Genomic DNA, 21,320 nt, shown 5'->3' with positions numbered 1-21,320 from the left:
CACAGGCTAATGTGTGTACTTTCAATATAATGACCTTCAAAACATATTAACAAATTGTAAGTGATTGAAGATATCCCAAAACTCTTACTTTGAAATATTTTGTAGTATTTAGTACATGTATTTGTCCAAAAAAATAGAAGAACGTTGTAAACCAACACAAAAATACTTTTTTTTTTGTAATTATTTTATTTTTCAAGATGAAACATGTGAAATTACATAATACAGTATTAGACACAAGTATAAAAAATTACATAACACTTGTAAGATCAATTAAATCATAATGGTATACATCTGTAATAAGATATAAATATTACAATTGATTTTGTTAATTTAAAGCTGCTTCTAACATTTGCCACTTCTGATCCATTTTAATTTTTTGTGTAGGGGTTAAGAAACATACAGAGTATTTTTCTATTTTGATCCATTACTTTAAATATTCTATCCCACCATATTTTGTGGGCAATACGCTCTTACATCTACATTTGTATATATAGTATTTAAGTAACAACAAAATATTATTAACTGTTTTACTGTTGACAAAATCCTCAGACACACCTAAAATGACCTCTTTTGCACTAAAAGGCAAGAAGATGTCATAATTTCTAATCCAATCTATAATGGAAAACCAGAAGTTTGGTGTTACATTACATTCCCAAAAAATGTGAAAAATATTTTCTCTAACTTCTGAACAAAATGTACAAAGTTCAGTTTCTTTTAATTTACATTTATATAAAAAGGAATTACATGATAAAATCCTATGAACAATCTTAAATTGAAAATTTTGTAAAAACGAATTTCTTGTTATAATGAAGGGCATGGTTCCAATCTTCAATCTGTATATTTAAGTCTATTTCCCATTTGTTACGGGAAGATAGTGATAATACTTTATTATTCTCCAGAAATAAATTATAGAAAAATTTACAAGATTTTGGTTCTTTTTTAACTTTATCTACTAATTTATTTTCAATATTATCAAGTTTAGAACTACCTTCTGTCCTACTTTTCCATCTATTTGGAATAGCACTTAAAATACCATAAAACTCTACAAAATTAGTCTTAATATTATACTTTTTCTCAAATTCTTCATATGAGAATAATGTATTATTATCTGACACCAGATCATTGATAAAAAATATACAATTTTCAATATATTTACCCTTCAAAATCATCTTGCCATCCATTTTGATGTTTGGATTTAGCCATATGGACTGGACCAGAATATCGGTATTGTTTTCAACTTTCAACTTATTTTTCAATTTTGAAAAATTTACCAGGATATCATGCCAAAAGGGATTGACTTTTTTTGCTAAATAAAGCAATCCTTCCTTACTTAAATGTAAAATTTTGTCCCCACCAAATTTTTGTATATAACTAAGCAGCAAAACTTTCCAAGGAGAATAATTTTGGGGGTCTAGTAATTTATACAGCCAAGACATTTTTACACTATAACAAAAATAGTAAATATTAGGCATCTTAAGACCGCCTTTGTAGTGTTCGGACATAACCACTGTTCTTTTCACTTTATCTGGTTTTCCTTTCCATAAAAAATTGAAAAATATATTTTGAATCTCCTTCAAAACACCATCTGGGGGATAGGAAGGACAGTCAGAACTTGAACCAAAATGGGAAGTGCTAAAGTTTTAATAACAACCACCCTCCCAATATATGTTAGTTCTCTATAAGCCCAAGTATTAAGAAGTGACTTGATACTGTTTACCTTGCCTGTAAAATTACATAGAGTCTTATCCCTTTTAGCAAGCTCAAACCATATACCTAATAGTTTGAACCTCCCAGAAAGGTTCCAAACAAGATTTTTTTCTGGCAAAAGTTTTTCCATACTACCCTTTTTTGACCCAATCCATATGGCCTCAGTTTTGTCAACATTACACTTAAGTCTAGCACATTCTGAAAATTTATCAAACAAATTGAGACATTCATTTAGAGACTTTTGGTCACCATCCAGGACTAGGGAAGAATCATCAGCATATTGACTCAATAAAAATTCAGAGTCATTAATTGATACCCCAGCAACGTCAGGGTCATTTTTAATAGCTGCACTGAGTAGTTCCAAAACTAAAATAAATAGATAAGGAGACAGAGGATCCCCTTGACGAACCCCTCTTTTCAATGAAAAGAATTCTGAAATATATCCGTTGTTTAACACTGCACTAGAGGCATCACAGTAGCATGCCTTAATCCAACTTATAAATGTATGGTCAGAGCCATAAAACTGCAAAGCCTCTAGTATAAAAGACCATTCGACCGTGTCGAAAGCTTTTTCAAAATCGACTAAAAGTAAAAGTCCAGGAATGTCGTCTTCCTCCATCTTTTCCATCAAATCATAAATAAATCTAGAACATTCGCCTATACACAAAAATACTTTTGGAAGTAAATTTGAAAAGTGTATTGCTGTTATAAAATATAAACTTAAGATAGTTAAGGAACATTCAAACTCATAAGTGAAAAGTAAACTGAAAACGCCATGGCTGAAAAAAAAAAAGACCACAAGGCATATAACAATACACAAAACACAACATTGCAAATTAAAGACCGAGGAACACGAACCCAACTATAACTGTGTGAGATATCAGATGCTTCGGACACGTAAGAAGATCTCGCTACACACATGGCGCTGGTATTGTTGTTCATATTAGTACAAACGCAATTAATATGTCTAATTCGGTAGGTCACATTCGTGGAAAGGGACTTGGGAATGTAGTTACAACAATAGTAAAATATTTGCTATCATCTGTAATTAATTTTGTTAAGTGACGTCCTTTGATGCAACTTTGTAGAGCTAAATAATGACATTTTATTTATATCTGACACCAAGCCTTAATTATAAGTTAGGTTATTTATACAATCATGATATGTGCCTTAACCCAACTCCTTTCTTAAATCATTATTCGCTGATATGGTGAATGATTTGATGATGCTGTAATAAGTATTAATTCAAGACTTAGATTTCTCGATTGGATTTTTTTTTTTTTCATATTTTGTCAAGTCTTAGCATTTTATAACCAATTATGGTATTGGATTGGATTGGATTATTTTAAGCAAAAGTTTATATCTGATATTGTGTTTATGTGTATTTAGATGTTTTTCATTAACTCTTACTTGATGTTTGAATTTGAAGGATGTGAATTGATTTGACTACTCCTGTCAGTTGTTATGTATTTCATTTATATTTTACTGATATGAGTGGTTCCGAATAAATGCTATAGTTGTTACACATTATTTTGAAAAAATTTGAACCACAATATAATGGTTGGTCAGGATAGATCAAAAGGATTAGTATTTACTAAACAACTTTGGAAATAGATGTATTCTAATGCACCATTTTTTAACAATGATCCCATATCTTTTGACATTCCATCAGATTATGTGTCATGTCTGACGTATGACTTGGAAGCTGCTGTCTACAGACACAGAGTGTTTTATTATTAAGTATCTCTACCACATTAAACTGATTACAAATTTCTGGAAAACAGTGTTATACGATACAAAAAGTTTTTACATATGAAAAGGTCCTATCCAGACAGTTTCATTGTGCCTTGTTTTGACATTGACTTGATTTGGCAGACTCATCTCCTAAATCCATTGTCATATAAATCAGATACAATGTTAATTCTTGGAGAGCACTTCGGCCATGATGATTCGGTAAATGATAGGACGGATGGATCTAAATTGTGTCTGTCTATGCACGAAACTCAAATTATGTGGGAGGAATTGTACAAAGAAAGATTTACTAATATAGCCTCTATGTACAGGGGGTTACCTCCAAATGGAAAGCTGAAAAATAATTCAAAAGAATTTGCTTTTCAAACTCTTAAACAAATTGCTTTCATTGACATATTAAGTATACAAGTTGTACGAAAAGCAGTAAGTAGTAAGAGGAAAAAAATATGCGGTATAGAGCTTACCTTAGATTGTTATAATTACTCTGATAAAATTTCAAAAGCCAACAAAGAAAGAAAGTTGGACAAACAAGACCCTTGATAAAGGTTCTTTTTCGGTAAATTCCAGTATTTGTGATATCATCACGATTACATTCAAGAAATCTGAAAAATGCGGATTCTTTAAGAAAAATGTCAAAGGGTATATAGAAGTAAATGCATTATTGGCAAACATGCCAATGGATGTGAAAACTTATGACACAACATTTGTCAATCTGTCAGATGGATCGTTGCTCGGGATGAACTATGGTATTACAGTTAGGTATATCAATTGATCGGACTTTACATTTCACAGTGGAATATTCCGTTCATGTGTCCTGTAGGAGTATATTGATCAACTTGAACTTGTTGCATTGCCACAATTACCAGGGAGTGTTGACAGTGTCTGCATCATCGGTGTCCACGAGTGTGTATTTATCAATCACAATATTTTTTTAATAATTAGCAGCAACTGAAAAGCTATTTTCTAGTAAGATATCCAGTGTACTTCTCATTTATGCAAATGACCAGTTTCAAACATATTTCATCAATGTAGTAGGTACAAGTACAACTTAACCTTAAGGTCTCCAAACAAAATATGCATATATGTTTTCTAAAATATATTCAGTATGTTATCATTTCTTTTTAACAAAATTATTTGCGATATAGTTATACTTCCAAGATTTTTTTTCATAAAGCATCCCGTCTGATTAATTTTTTTCAGGAGTAGTTGGTAACAGATATTTACAATTTTTAATAATTTAAACCGCTTTAAAGGGCAAACTTATAGTCCATGCGCTTGAACAGCTGATAGTATATTATACTTTCATTGTGTTCTCCGAGTAAAAGAAAACTCAGAATAGGAATACAATTATTTCAATTTTATTCTTCATGTCATGCTTTTTATATCAGGTCTTTAATTGACAGTTAATTTATACTTATTTACAGGATGAAAAACCGAACACAAACCTTTACATGCCACATTATACACAGCATCCCATTATTAATGTCAGCAATACTTGTTTTTTTGTAAAAACACGCTTAGTGTGGTATGTCAGCTGATTGGAATAGACCGACTACCGGTTTCTTCATGGGTAAAATATTAATTATTGTTTACACGACATGCAACACAACTCTCAAGGAACGTATGTTAACAGAGATTCTGAATCTTCACCGTGTAGGACACCACATGCGGGCTGTCGGCTATGTTTGACACGGGTTGTACAACGGGTTCGAGTATATAAATCTGCAAAACGGAAATCTAGGGAGAAGTTTTTGAGAAACAAGAGCTCTGTAAACGTCTGCTTTTGCTTGCTTGATATAGACTATGATTTGGTGCATTCCGTGCAATACATTATTTGGTACTAACGATTCTTAAAACAGAAATTGTAATACTTGAACTTACCTTTATTGTTTTTCTCTGCTTCAAAACAGCAAGCCCATGTCAAACATAGCTGAAACCCTACATAAGGGGTTCTACACGGTGATCTTGCTCTTTAATGATTAAATTTAATAATTATTAGGAATCAAGATAAACAGGTCTTATTGTGACGTGATCACAATGCATATTTATTTCGTCTAAAATTCAACCAATATTGTTACCTACTCAAATTTGTAAATAGCATATATTTGTTCTTCCCCCAGTGGGATTCGAACCCCTGAATCTGCGACATCGTGGCAACACTACCTTTAATGTGTGCAGCTAGTTAGTGAAGTAAAGCCTTTACTGGTCGTTAGCTATGGTTGTGATATGCATAATATGCCAATAAGTACAAGCCAGTGAACAGAAAGGTCACAGAAACGAATACAGCAAACAACTATACTATTAAGTGTGTAGCAATATTCACTAAAATTCAACTATAAGCTGGCGAAATATTTTAAGCAATACAATATTTGAAGTCATTTGTAAATCTATTTCAGTATTGAGTATATCTAACAGAATTAAATAATCCATCATTTACATTGCAAATATGTTGTAAAGGTTTTTTTTTTCTGATTATATAGGTAGCATAGAAATCTAAGTGTGTGACTGTTGACCCTGTAAATTTTGAAAGATCTATTTTGATCAAAAACAACGATGGAGACTAGGGTATTGTAATCGGAAAGTGGTCAGAATTTAGACGAGTTCGAAAGTAACGATCAAAACTGACACAACAGTATAACATCTTGTTAAGGATATACTTAGGTGAGGTTTTGGAATTGTGTTAACTGTTCGGATTCCTCGTTTTTGTCCCATACAATATAAAATAAAATAGTTTCCCCCATAACACCCATTTATCTTTTTATATAAGCAGATTCTTGATTTATTTTCTTTTGATTTCAGACCCAAATTATACCAATGGCAGTAAAAGGTAAAAGCCAGAGTCAGCACTTTCCAGCTATACTTTAAAAATTAAATATCATGAAAAGGAACCTCATGAACCATCAATATGTTTAGCTTATTTTGTTTCTTAACTAATGCTCTTCTCATTTATAGTATCAATTTATAGTTCTTGAATTTTTAATTTCACTTATGTCTATCCTTAAACCCCCAACTCATAAAATATGCTGTATTCAGCAATCGTTTTTTTTTCTGTTCTTGTATTGATGTGTCTGTTTATAAATTTAATTTCAAATTGTTCAGCCTTTGCATCAGGGAATGATTTGATATTTTGTTCGAAATTTTATAATATCTTTACTGATATGTCAGGTAGTTATCTTCTATTCAGTGATTGTTTTCCTATGTTTAATACCTGATGCGAATTTTTCATGTTAACGTGATTGTAAGTAGACTTCAATTTGCACTACATTTCTAACATAACAGCAGAGTGGTTTATAAATGTTAGCCATAAGAGGAAGTTAAAATATGACGAGATACCCTCCGTTATTATCCTAACGATTTTGTAAACATGCTGACATTTGTTGAATATTTTATTTATCGTTGGAACTTAGTCCCATACCTTTTTTTTTCAGATAAACTCTTGTTGGTGTTAAATATCCATAAATACCGACTGCTGTAGATACTTTAAATTCAGATAACCTACTTTCGTAATGATTTTAGTCGACGAATTGTTTAGACACAAACACGGCATAATATAGTTCCGCTTGACTGTTCGCATGAACAAAAGGGATATGTGTACATTACCATTGCAATTCACTTCGAGAAAAAAATCCATTAAATACAATATATTTCAAATGACCTGTACACACCTTCCAAGTATGTACAAATTTGCAGATTTTAAGATATTTCAGAATTGCAACTACTGGTTTTCAGGCAGTGGTGATAAGCCTGTTAGTCCGGGTCATTCGGATGTTAAATTGTACAGTATAAACACAAAGTCATGGAAATATTTCAATTTTGAAGAGAGAAATGCATATGCCCACAGTTGTTACGAATTTGAAATAGATGGTACACAGGTCGACTTAGTCGATGGTAGAATAAAATTCAATAAAGACAGTGATACAATTGCAGAACATATTGCAGTATCATTCAGTGTTTCTCTTCTACACGTGCTTTGTCGACCAAGCAAACCGAATTTAGAACCAGGACAGCAAGGGAATCTTAAACAAAAAATAATAGTAAAATTAAGCAATTTGATATTGGCAAAATTACAATATTTAACGCAGCAGGAATGAATTAAGCCCCACCATCCAATCATCATATTAGAAAAAAATATGGGAGGAAATATTATCCATGTTATATGGGTGGAACCACAGTTCTCTATTCAGGTAATAAATCTGGATCAGATTGGGGAATGATTTAGAAGATTCCAGAAATGAGTGTGGTTATGGGTTTGTATATTATCGTGATGCAAATGGAGATCTGTATGGGGATGGCGGATATGACGATTGCTTCGGTGACAGTAATGAAGGGAGTGATGGTGGAGGAGCCGGAGGATGCGGGATAGTGGTGGAGTAGGTAGCGGTGTTGGGTGTGATGGTTGCGGAGGTGGCAGAGGAGGAGGTGGTGATTGTGGAGGGGATGGAGGAGGAGGTGGAGGTTGTGGAGGGTGTGGTGAAGGTGGTGGCGGTGGAGGTGAAAGATGTGGTGGCGGTGTTGGTGGTGGCGGCGGTGATGGAGGGTGTGGTGGCGGTGGTGGAGGAGGAGGGTGTGCGGATTGTGGAGGTGGAGGAGGAGGAGGAGGAGGAGGAGGAGGAGGTGGAGGTGGAGGGTGGGGTGGTTGTGGAGGCGGATGTGGTGGAGGAGGAGTTGGAGGAGGTGGTGGAGGTGGTGCAGGAGGCGGAAGTTGTGGGGGTAGTGGTGGTGCAGCATGTGGAGCCTGTGGAGGTTACAGTGGTTCAGTTGGCTTAAGTGGTTTTGTGGAGGTGAATCTTTTGTGTTTTAGGAAGCTAGACGTAGAACAACTACAATTACTGTTTCTTCTATGATAAAACATTTGTATCATATGCTAGTATTAAGGTTTGAATTGTCTTTCTTTGAAGGGATAACAGGTAGCTGGTCTTGTTTTGTTTGTTTTGTTTTGTTTTTTTTTTTAATTCTAACGTGTTGAACATCATGATATTTATATTTGCTCAAAATAACCACTAGTTGGATGTGATGATTGTTTTTTTTTTAACAAATAAAGCTATCTGGTGCAGTTCAAGTATATACCTTACCGTATAATGTGTGAATAAGAGAACAACCACTTTGTTTTAAAGCAGTGGTTTTCTTTCAAAAATATATTCCAAACTTTAAAAAATACATTATTTAGATCAATAAGAAAGGAAACAAACATTTGAGAGCTTTACCATCAACATGATCAAAGTCAATTATCATTTTCGGGAAAAACAACTGATCAATTCATTCGTGCTTCAAAAGCATTTAAAAAAAAACATAATTCCCTGCAAAGGTCGATTGTTGTTCTATGATTTAGTGTGTTGTATTATGACCTGGATTCAGGTTTCTATTTCTACAAATACATAGTACTGGTGATCATTATTATTCGTTGGATACCAATTTTCGTTGATTTCATGAGTATAGAACCACGAAATTTAACGTTTCACGAAAAACGAATGTCTTATACGTTTGCATACAGAATTATGCAAAATCATGAAGTTAAATATCAACAAACATGTTAGTGTTCCTTAATCCAAGAAAACTAGTACCGAAAATAGATGAATCCGCTGTAATATGTTGTATAAATATTTTGAGATGAGCGTCACTGATGAGTCTTATGTAGACGAGACGCGCGTCTGGCGTGCTAAATTATAATCCTGGTACCTTTGATAACTGTTGTAACTATATAATTTTATTTTGACACTGATTCATACCTAGGTAAATATAACGTTACATGTTTTTATCTTTTAAATAAGTATATATTTTAGACCAGAAAAAATGATGTAATCGTGGTTTTTTAACTGTTAGAGTTAGGCTTTTATCAATTGTTTACAACATGTACTACACCATCTAAATGGTAGTTTAAGGAAATACATAAACTACTAGTAACAATTACAGTATTTTTTTTTAAATATTGATAACTGCAGTATGGTACTCCTAAAACCATCGGTGTTGCCTTCTTAAACTGTTACTTGATGTTGCAGATTTAGTATATCCTTTAAATACAATGTATAAACAAAGTGAAAACACAGATTCCTTTATAAAATAATCTTCAGAGCTCAGTACATGGAACTCCTAGTTAATTTTGCTTATGTATATGTATATATGTGTATTCAAATCAACTTATTTGTGTTGTTGTTATTTTTGAGTTATGTCATTAGTATTAATATTTTTTCTTATACATGTTAAATAACAATATATATAATGTTTTTACGTTTAATGTTATTTCGTTTTTTGATTGAGTTAAGCCTGCCTATTGATATTTTAATGTGTGTTTTTTCTTCTTGTGATGTTATGTTGATGTTTCAGAAAAGGGAGCAGGTTTGGATCCATTAAAACGTTTAATCCCGCTGCAAATGTTTGCACCTGTCCTAAGTCAGGAATCTGATGTACAGTAGTTGTCGTTTGTTTATGTAATTTATACCTGTCTCTCGTTTCTTGTTTTTTTATTTTATATAGATTAGACCGTTGGTTTTCCCGTTTGAATGGTTTTACACTAGTAATTTTGGGGCCTTTTATAGCTTGTTGTTCGGTGTGAGCCAAGGCTCCGTGTTGAAGGCCGTACATTGACCTATAATGGTTTACTTTTTTTAAATTGTTATTTGGATGGAGAGTTGTCTCTTTGGCACTCACAGCACATCTTCCTATATCTATGAAACATTCTGAGCCATTTATTCGAAAAAAAAGTACAACCGAGAAAGGTAAAACAGATCATTCAAACACATAACATTGTTAACATTAATACTTGTTCTTTTCTTTGCATAACCCAGTAAGATAAAAAATGAATTTGGCAAATCCTGACATTCAAGAAGGTTACGCAGGAAAAGTAGGACATTTGTCATTTTTACAAATATATCTATACATATATGTAGCACTCAGAAACGTATTCAAACGTGTACGAATCCCCAAAACGAGTCCATATGATGTCATTTAACTGCAAAACATGTCTAGTTGCTAAAAGGCGCCAAAATCGTGTTCATTTATAAAAAAACATATCATGTCCAATCCAATGAAAATTTATCAAAAAAAAAACCAAAAACAGGGTTACTATTTAAAAAGCCTAGAAATCACTCCTAGAATAAGCCGGTCGTGCAATAAGATTATTCGACTTACCAGAGTATATAGTTTTCGTACAAAATATTTGACTAAGTAAGTAATGAATTAAACAGTATTAAACCGCTGTAAGTAGAAATAACTATGTATTGTGCTACCATTTTTGTTATATGATGTCTGATTATTTGAAATCAGAAGTCACTGTGCATAATCTACAATATATTGGACATTTGTTTATTGGGATCTCTTCACATTTCTTCTAAATGTATTTAAATAACGGTTTCGATATTTTGTTTAGAAACCAACCGAAACCCGACGTTTTTGTTTGTGTCCTCATCATTGAATTGCCTTTAACCTAATTGACTTCATTGAGTACATATTAGCGCTAACAGTTTTGAGATATTCTGGCGTTTTGACGAATAACAATTATCGGATTCGTGTTGGGATGTAATATCAGACACGTTTAGGCAAAATAGACACGTTCGGAGAAATCGGACATGTTTGAGGAAATAAACACAATTGGGAGAGTTATATATAAAATAATGTCATGACTTTAGGACTATTTCGTATCAGATGAACACAAAAGTATATAATTGCGAAACAACAGTCTTATGGCTCTATAATTGATATTCATACTTGATTTATAAAATTTGTGTATTCATTTTGATAAAAAATACTTGGAACACAAAAGATGCCACACAAAACCACTGACAAACTTGTAAGAAGTAAAGGAGTAAGGGCATTAAGGGTTATTTTTGGCCCATTTTAGAATCATGTTAATATTTACATATGTGTATCATGGTAACATGTGCTGATGATATATACCCCAGTTTAAAATGTGGTTGCCATGGTAACGGAGGTAGATACGATTTTAAGGATAGGTCTAAAAAACGTTGAAATACCTTGAAATCATCAAAATCCTAATTCATGTGATCAGTAAAGTAGGTATGTATGCTGTGCATTTATTGTAAAATAAAATTTTATCTATTAACATGAAACTATTTATTTTGATTTGGTTGCTATGGTAACCGCAAATGTATTTTTTTGCAATTATAACAATTTCTTCATACGGCCATTTTGACTGAATTGTCAATTTTTGTATAAATATTTGATATTGATGCATAAAATATGTATTCAAATTAAAGAAGACAATAAAGGTAATTTGTTTATCAGAAATATCACCATGACAACCAAATTCTATTCAAATATTCTTAAAACAAGTTTAATATGTCTTCATCATGTACAATATAGTCATTCATTTTGTTCTATTATTTTGGTGAGATGTTTTGTTAACACAAGGGCTTCAATGATGTGGACACATTTCAAAGTTATATATGTTTGACTAAAGGAAGATATATAACAGGTAATGCAAGAGTAACTGTATGACTAAAACAATGCAATTAAATACGATGACCTTTAGTCGCATAAAATGAACTCTGGTGGATAACTATCTCATTGACAACCATATACTACATCTCCCTATTCTGAAAAAAAATCACAAAACTTGCCAATCTATTTATTTCAGCCTATAAACATTTATAACAAACTTAGTTGAGCTTAAATACATATGACTTATATTTCTACAGAAGTTTGAAATATATGCTGTTATACTGATGGAATCAATTTCACTGCTTCTTCATAGGAAAGGCGGAGAGATTTTTATGAATTGTGTACCATTATGTTTAGTTCAAAATAAACAAACATAGATTTTTTATCATGACAAATATTTTACATTTATACAGTCGGTTAAAAAATACTGTTGACATGTAATGTCCCTTAAGTTGGGCCCCAACTGGGAAGTTGAAAAAAAAAGAATTAACAAATCTTATAGTGACCTTACTAATACAAAATAAAAGGGAAAGTATATCGCATATACATGTAGTTGAGTCAATCTACTATTGTTCAAATTAATTATTTAAATAAACATTTTGTTATTTCTAAGTCAAGTTAACTCCAATCAGATAAGTTTTAAAAATGTGTCTTTGTTTAAACTGTGAATTTAAGCTGACAACCATGATACATGTTTACGATTGTATGATTCAAAAGTCACATACACATGTATATATATAAGTACATGTTTAGTTATCAATGATAATATTCATAGTCATTCTTCAGTAACTGTAGCTTCATCATCACTTGCATCAATTTCCTCTGGTTCGGGAATATTCTTGGCATCTAATAAATACTGACCTCAGTTGTTAATTCGGAATTGTTTGTCAGTATACCTGCCGAAACCCAAGTACCATATTACTGAAGCAATGTGAGAGCATATACCAACTACACGACTACCAATTTTACATTTACAGTACCAACCAAGTACAACGCACTCATTAAATGAAATCCATAATTGGTATCATTTTGCACTTATATGTCGGCTTTGAATTTTAGCAGAGAGTAGACACTGATCTTCAGCAGAGACCAAAACCTCATATTTTCCTTCAGAGTCAAAGTGTTCTTCTGTGTATGATTTTTGCCATCTTCAGTTGATATGTTCCCAAAGTGAGGTTTCTTAGTTCTTCTTCGTTCAGACGTGGAAATTCAATATCAGAATCTGTTGAATCTATCTTGGACCATTTATAACTTCGTTTGTCCAAACCATCATTTTCAACTTTATTTTTCAACTCATTAATTTGTTTTGACAAAAATAGCATTTTTGCACCCAACAACTCATGTGCTTCAGGATCACCAATATTCATTGGTTTAAAATAACGATTAATCAAAGAACAAGCAATGTGTACATAGTCACGAATGTGTGGAACTTGATTCGTAGGTAAGACTTTGTCCAAATATTGAAAAAACTTTATCCTACCATTAATTGATTCCACAATCCAACGAAGTTTGGTTACGAGGCGTGTTGTATTACTTTCTTCTACAGAGTGTTGCTTTTCTCCCCTTCCAAGAAAAGATGGCATTTCAGACTTAATACCTAACTCATTTAATAGATCAAGAGAGTTTTTTCCGTCACCCATATATGGTCCCATCACACTCACTATATAGCCAGACGTAGTTACAAAAACCATTGGCTTTACCAATGGCCTGTGTTTGTGCATGCTAAACGATCTTCTTTGGAATTTGAAATTGCCACTTTTTTGTATATATATATAAATATATATGTTCCATCTACAACAAGGATAGCAGGATTTGTAATATCACCGAAAAGGGACTGTGCTAATGGACGAGTATGGTTATTGATTACATTATTCCGTGAAATATGCTCAAACCCAAGATTTTCTGGAACAAAGGTTTCAACTAGATATTTTCTGGCAGATGAAATAGCACGCCGTGTAGCATCACGACCCAAGTTGAATAAGGTGGACAATAGCCTATTTGACATTCCACACTTAAGTTTAGTTAGAAAAATGCCAATACATTGCCGAATAGTACGGCAGTGTGAATCTCTCATGGGTGAGTCTTGGATCTTTGAACACACATCATCAAAATAAGCCTTTGTCAGTCCAGTTAAATTATAAATATCACTTTCTGAAAGTGAAGTTGGAGAGTCAAAGTCTATACGCTTTTTACTATTTTTTAGCGCTATGTCCCTAATTTGTTTCAATAAATTGGTGATTTCAGTACGATTAAAATCGCTTGATGATTTTTTTTTCAACAATTTGTTCACATGAAAAGCCTGAAAAAAATTCATCTGAGAGATGTCCAGGGCAGCATCTTGCACCTTGTGGTAAAATAATAAGTCTTTGTAAGAACAAGTCATATCTAGCAGAATTTGGAACAGTTACAAGTTTTGGCCCATGGCGTTTCCAGACTACACATTGTGCGTGGCTGGCTGTTGTAGATGGAAACTTAAGCTGAATACTTGGGGGTGAACGACAATCAACATAATTTTTACTGAAGCTTCTTACAACTGGAATAAAATCGGGATCTTTGTCTAGATACTCAGCTTTTCTTTTAGTATTTGGTTTCTTTTGTATTTCTTTTCCACAAAACAATCTACATTTATTACACGTGACACCTTCAATTACTTCTTGCGGACGAATAAATAATTTATTTACAAGATATTTCCTGATTTCTTTATTTTTTTTACCACTTAAATTTCTCCTTTCAGCTGTTTTTGTACGTTTACAACAGACAACACATGGATAACACTTAAGAGGAGGCATGCTGAAAGTAGAAATTAAAACTTTTTTACAAGTGCACACGAGGGAGAAAAATATATTCATACGTTAATTTTTATTGAGGCATAATTTATGTATACATATATAATCTATTTAGGATTATCGGGGAAATTATTTTGATTTGCTATTTTTTTTTTAATGCTTCGTCTTTTATCTTTTGTATGTCCATTGATAAGTTGGTGTATCTGTTTGCTGGTTGGTGTATATATGTATGGTCACCAACAAGTCTACCGTGAATTCCGATCTGTCAGTTATTATAAGATTTGTCATTGAAATGGGGCACCCGAATACTTGTGCGGGATGTTTAAATACGCAGTCACGTCTGGTCGAAATCGGGACGACGCCTCGTCTAAAGAGACCCGGTATCATACTCTCAACGTTAGATTTTAGTCTAACATAATTCTGAGACAACAAACCCGCATTGTGCTATGTCGCGATTTAAAATCCTTTCGTTTATTCCATCTTCCCTCCATCGGCCGTGACTCATTAAAGAACATATTTTGAATTCCAGTGGCCTACCTTGAACAGCCTTTAATATACCTGCTATGGTTTTTGTCTGGAATATACATGAAATAATTCCTGCGGGACATGAAGCAGGCAACAATCAATCATTTGCTTTTTGCTAAATCATCAAACTTCTCTATCTTTTAACATTATAAATATAAAAAGTTTTAGCCTGAATTTAAGACATTTTTATACATGGAAACGACCTCGAGTTACCATTTGAACATGAATTGTTCTAATTTTTTTTTTTTCTTTTATCTTATTCTCAAAATGTTATTAACTTAATCTAGTTGTTAATAACGCTAAATTGAGAAAATCTCTACTTTGATATTCATATATATATTGATCAATTAGTCCTCCTTCATTTTAAAAGGTTAACAATATTTGCATATTTTTTTTTTGTGATTGCAATTATTTATTTACTTGTATAGTTTTTAAATATGTTATATTGTCAAAATGTTAAGACAAACACCAAGATATGTTATATATAGATTGTAATTCTTGAAAATAATAAAATAATTATATTTTTTATAAGATTCCTTTCGTAAAGATCGATAGGGGAGATAATCGTCATTTGTTTACCGTCTATATAAAAAACAGAAACGGGATGGTTTTTAAAACCAAAGTATATGATATATAATACTTGTTTTGTTACTTTGCATACACAAGTGAAATGTAAACCAGTTAATGATTTAACAGAGTGGATCTTTTGGTGTAATAATGAAAATGTAAGTCGTGAAATCTCATTCACACTGGAGTTGATGTGTGCTGTCCTCGGATCTGTTCTAAAGCTTTGAACATATATATATATATATATAAATCGTGGTTTTCTTTTATTTAAATGAAATAATTAAAAAAACATCTCTAGATAATCGACCGTGAATTGTCTCCATAGCAAAATAATTGAAACAGTAAAACGGTATTACTTGTATAACTTTCGAGGCACCAGTTCTATAAATATTCTGAGCATTTGTTTACCATGTTTACGTGAGATAAATATAGAAAGGGAGATTCCGCGATTTTTACTTTTATTTCAATGTAAAAAAAAACAAGTTTTAATGACTGTGCTTACCTGCTTTTGTGGTTTGTGCTTCATTTTTTCAACAATATACACATTTTTAATGAAAGAAATATTTTCTCAACACAATCTGGCTGCTATCGTCTGCTCTCATGGAACTTTTCAAAAACTCTATGGAGTACGTATTCCGATCCCACATTCGATCTCGTTTACCACCGACATGCAGACGCAGTGACACAATTATGCAGCAATACATGTGATTATATTCTTACTACAAATATTTTCAAACTAATTTCCGGGCCATTTTTATTAAATTCATACTGTTTCTATGTTAAGAAATAGGTTAACCTGTTCGTGAATTGACGACAACGTTTAACAAGTGCAATTGTCCTTTGAAATCAGCTCACATTCCGTTAAATTTCATACCGTGCGCATGCAAGAAACAAAAATATATTTGAGTATGTTATGTGTTCATTTGTTTGAATGATTGTGTATAAATATGAAGTTGTTTCTTGCCTGCGCACATAGTTTATTTAATGTAAATTTGACAAATTTTCATAAATTTTACGGGAAAACGTCTTAAATAGGCACGAAAACGTTGTTATTGTGACGTCATTGACGCAAAATGTTGGAAAAATAATATCAAAACTTAAAGCTTTCATCCTAAAGTATTCAAAAAGTACAAGTTTTTAATTTTTCATGTGTTTTAAAATTTCCGAAAAAATAGGCCAAAAAGGGGTCTTAATGCCCCTACTCCTTTAAGAACAATGTATCGTTATTGTTTATTTTTGAATCAACGCTGTGGTTAATATATAACTAATTAGTTTGTTCAAGCCAATTAACCAATCATTGATGCCAAAATTGATTTTTTTTCACGCATGAGGCACGTTGATATTTAAATCAATAAATGTTTAAAATGCTAGATAAATTACGAAGGTGAAGATCATTAGGGACCAAACATTCTAAAGGATTTTGCAAAATACACCTTATATATTTTATACCTGCGGTACACACTACTTAGTTTTTCGAAATATAAACACGTTTGGGCGAAATAGACACGTTCTGGAAATTGGACACGGTTGAGGAAATAAATACATTTGGGATTAATTTAAATGTATATAAAATAATGTTATGATTATGTAAGAGTTACAATGAACAGCAAGCTCTCAAGGGTCCCAACGTGACAAGTGTAGAAAACCAACGATCTAAGTATATAATCTTTAAAAGAACAGAGAAATGAGAAATACATATTAACCACACCAACAAACGACAACCACTGAACCACAGGACAGGTGCATACAATTGCTGCGATTTACACGTTTCAACATGTTCCATTCGGGCCAACATTCACCTTAACCAGAAATAGTATTGTAACATTTTAACACAAAAAAGACACACTATACAATATCAGTTAAAATGAGTTAACTCGCTATAAAGATAAGAAAACATACACTGACAATCAAGTGTGATCTATGACATAATCTTAATACAATATTATAACGTATGTATTTATATTACATATACGCTAAAGGTAGTAATAAAAACAGGTACATGAAAAATGTCGGTAGCTCTTAATTGGAGATGAACGACTTAATATCGATATAATGCTTGTTGTCACCAGTTGGTGAAAACAATTTGTTCAATGTAAAGGTTAATGACAATGTATTGTTGTGTCGTTTTTGTCCATTTTTGAAGAAATGCTATGGTAAATATATTACTAATGAATTTGAACAATACAATAAACCAATCATTGATGCCAAAATTAAAACTTTCTACCTGTGACTTTTGTAGACATGCAAATCAATAAAAATGATAACAAATTACGAAGCTGAAGAGTATTAGGGAACCACACATCTAAATAGTTTTGCCATATAAAGCTTATGTATTTTATTCTTGCGATACACATTTAATAGTTTTTTGAAAATTTATAATTCGGTTACGGATTGATTTATGAATAAGACAATATCAATTAACATGAGCAACACGACGGGTGCCACATGTGGATCACTATTTGCCTGCCCTTCTGGAGCACCTGAGACCAACCATAGTTTTGAGGTTGGGTTCGTGTTATTTGGTCATTTGTTTTGTATCTTCTGTCTTGTGCATCTTATTTGTCTGTTTGTCTCTTTTCTTTTTTCGCCATGGCGTTCTCAGTTTATTTTCTATCTATTTGTTTGAATGATATTTCATGTTAAAAAAGGAAGTGCTGACTACTGCTACCCAAGAGAGAAAATCTCCACCAGCAATGGCATCGACTCTGTGGTTTTAAATAAACTAATCAAAGATAACAGGGTTGATATTTTGTAAACCAGACACGCATTTTTCTCATCATTGAAACCCGAATAGGAAAAGTTTTAAATGCCTAATCAATATGACATTGAAATGCACAAAGGTCCCAAAATTACGAAAGTTTTGACTACTTCTATGTAATTTTTGATTAATTTCACCAATAAGCCTAAGCTTGATATATCAACAGCATCATTGAACAACATATGTGAATAAATATCACGACGCCATTTGAATTGGGAAAACATGGCATATCAGTAAAAATAAAGAGGGGCCAAATGGTGTCATTAAATGTTTGAATTAGTAGAATCGCAATTATATGGAATGAATACATACGAAAACATGTTTACTTGAAACCATTTAAGACTGAAAAATTATATCGCTACTCACTTAAGTGCCTACGATTTCATGTATGAACACAATCAGAAACAGTTGTTTTTATTATTTGATAGAGGTGTAGTGACATGATAAAAACAAAACATTAATATTCGTATTTTATCTATTTTCAAACTTTTGTTGATTCAACACATTTTGAGAAAGAGGTGCTCGCATAGAAATATTATCCTTGTCGTCTGCTTATATTGGTCTTGAAAATCGAGTCGACAGACGTCATTCAATTCAATACCTTATAAAAAACGAACACTCAAGGTTTTTTTTTTCTTCTACAAAACATGTATTATCATAATAGGAAGTAAAGATTGAGCAACAAAAACCATATCAAAATTGTTTACGTAATCATTGTATGTGCTGAGCTGTAATATATTGTCAATAGCGTTATAATAAAAAAAATGTTACACAATCGGTTTGTATGCAGTTATGCATTTAAATCAATGTTCTTTGTTATTAACGGACTCTTCTGTCTGACCTGAGATATTTATATTTTTCCCACAGTCAATTTTAACATGTTTAAAACACTTTATCATATAATATATTTAAAATTGAATCAACAACTACAGACAGTATTCATATAAATGATGTGGTCCAAAATACCACACGACGGTGATCATTTATCAGATACGATGCAGTACAGTTGTGTTTGAAAACAAACAATGATGGATTTAAAATGAATAGAAGTTTATTTATTGTCACGATACATTGTAATATTAACTTAACTATAATGATAATACACATTTGTATGATTATTGGGTGCAATGAAAAACCATCTCAACAGGCTTCCCCAACGTGAGATTTAAATCATTTAATAATACTACGTTATTCAAACCCTTGATGCAGGTCACAGTCGAGTTTACAATGAGAACAATATGAAGTCTGTTTGATTTGTGGATAAGCAGAGCTTAGACAAGCACAACATGTACAATTTTGAAAACGTGCAATTTAAGCTGCATTTTACTTCTTATTGTTATATATATATTTTTTTTTTCTCAGAAAACAATGTTTTAACAAAACAAATCAAAACGAAAACAATATTTTCTGAAAAACAAAACATAATAAGAATTATAGAAACAAGGGGTTTACTTGTGATTTGTCGAATTACTTATAACAAATTTTAATATGAACGGGAGCCATATGAGGAACAGGATTTACCTAACCTTTCGTAGAACATGACCCCAGTATTTGTCGGGGTTCGTGTTGCTCAGTCTTTAGTTTTCTATGTTGTGTTTTTTGTACTAGAAAACAAGGTTAATTCCACCATTTCAGACATAAGAAAATGTCTGTACCAAATCAGGAATATGACATTTTTAATCCATTCGTTTGACGTGTTATAAATCTTGATTTTGCCATTTGATTAGGGACTTTTCGTTTAGAATTTATTCAGAGTTAAGTATTTTTGTGATTATTCTTTTTTTACACTTTGAATGTTATATGATAATGCCAAACCTTGAAAAGCATTGTGTTGATATAAAAGATCTAAAAGTAGACATGAAACCTTTACTTGATAAATGAGTCATCCATAGCATAACCATGGCAGATCAGAGTTGAATAAATTAGTATAACTCTTTATAATTTGTTTGATGAAATACTATAAGTGCCTCAGTCGATGTTTCGTCAGCCAGTGTGTAACAGCGAAGAAAACATATTTGTGTATTTGGTATGCATTTCTTAACGATATGTATATATCGTTGCATACCAAGTGTTATTCACTAGTTCAATTTGATGACAATGTTTAAATTTGTCAGTTTTCCAGTATCAATAGGTGTACACGTAAAAGTTGTATGTCTTTGTAAAATTGGTGAGAACCATTTCAGAAATGCTCATCTAGATTATGTTCGGCAAAACTGGCATCAATACCCAGATACCGTATGTATATGCTACAATAAAATCGAGATTTATATTGATATAATAAGGCCGTCTAGATAAAAAGATATTTTTAAACTGACCAAAAGTGAAGTTCATAGTATGTATATTCATTTCTTGCAAATAAAAGCACATATGAACTAGGAATTTACTTGCTAAACCAAGTAAAAAATTTTAAATTTGTTTTTCAATTGTTCCTTTGGTTCATATAGTCGAGCGTTTGTCTTTTGTCTGCTGTCAGTAGCCTTCCTCCTTTTTTTTAATTTACCTTGCTACATGTATTTAAATGCATTGTTAAATATAATTCAGTGATACACAAGTGCGTGTTAATACTTCATGATACATGTTATTACCATTTAAGATCATTTCATTTCCCTTATATTAATTTTTCATTTACGAAAAAGTACTTTCCGCACAAAAACAATATGCCAAACGAGCGGGAAACTCTTTAAGGTCCATTTTCGGGTACAAGATCTAATGCATTTTTAAGCAATACATGACAAAACATGGCGTAGTAGATTAAGTGATATTATAGTTCGTTTCTGTGTATGTGTGTTACATTTTAGTGTTGTGTTTCTGTTGTGTCGTAGTTGTCCTCT

The sequence above is a fragment of the Mytilus galloprovincialis genome, chromosome 7 (assembly GCF_965363235.1).
Source record: "Mytilus galloprovincialis chromosome 7, xbMytGall1.hap1.1, whole genome shotgun sequence".
NCBI classification, from domain to species: Eukaryota; Metazoa; Mollusca; class Bivalvia; order Mytilida; family Mytilidae; genus Mytilus; species Mytilus galloprovincialis.
The sequence above is the reverse complement of the archived record's forward strand: the minus strand, read 5'-3'. Positions refer to the sequence as shown.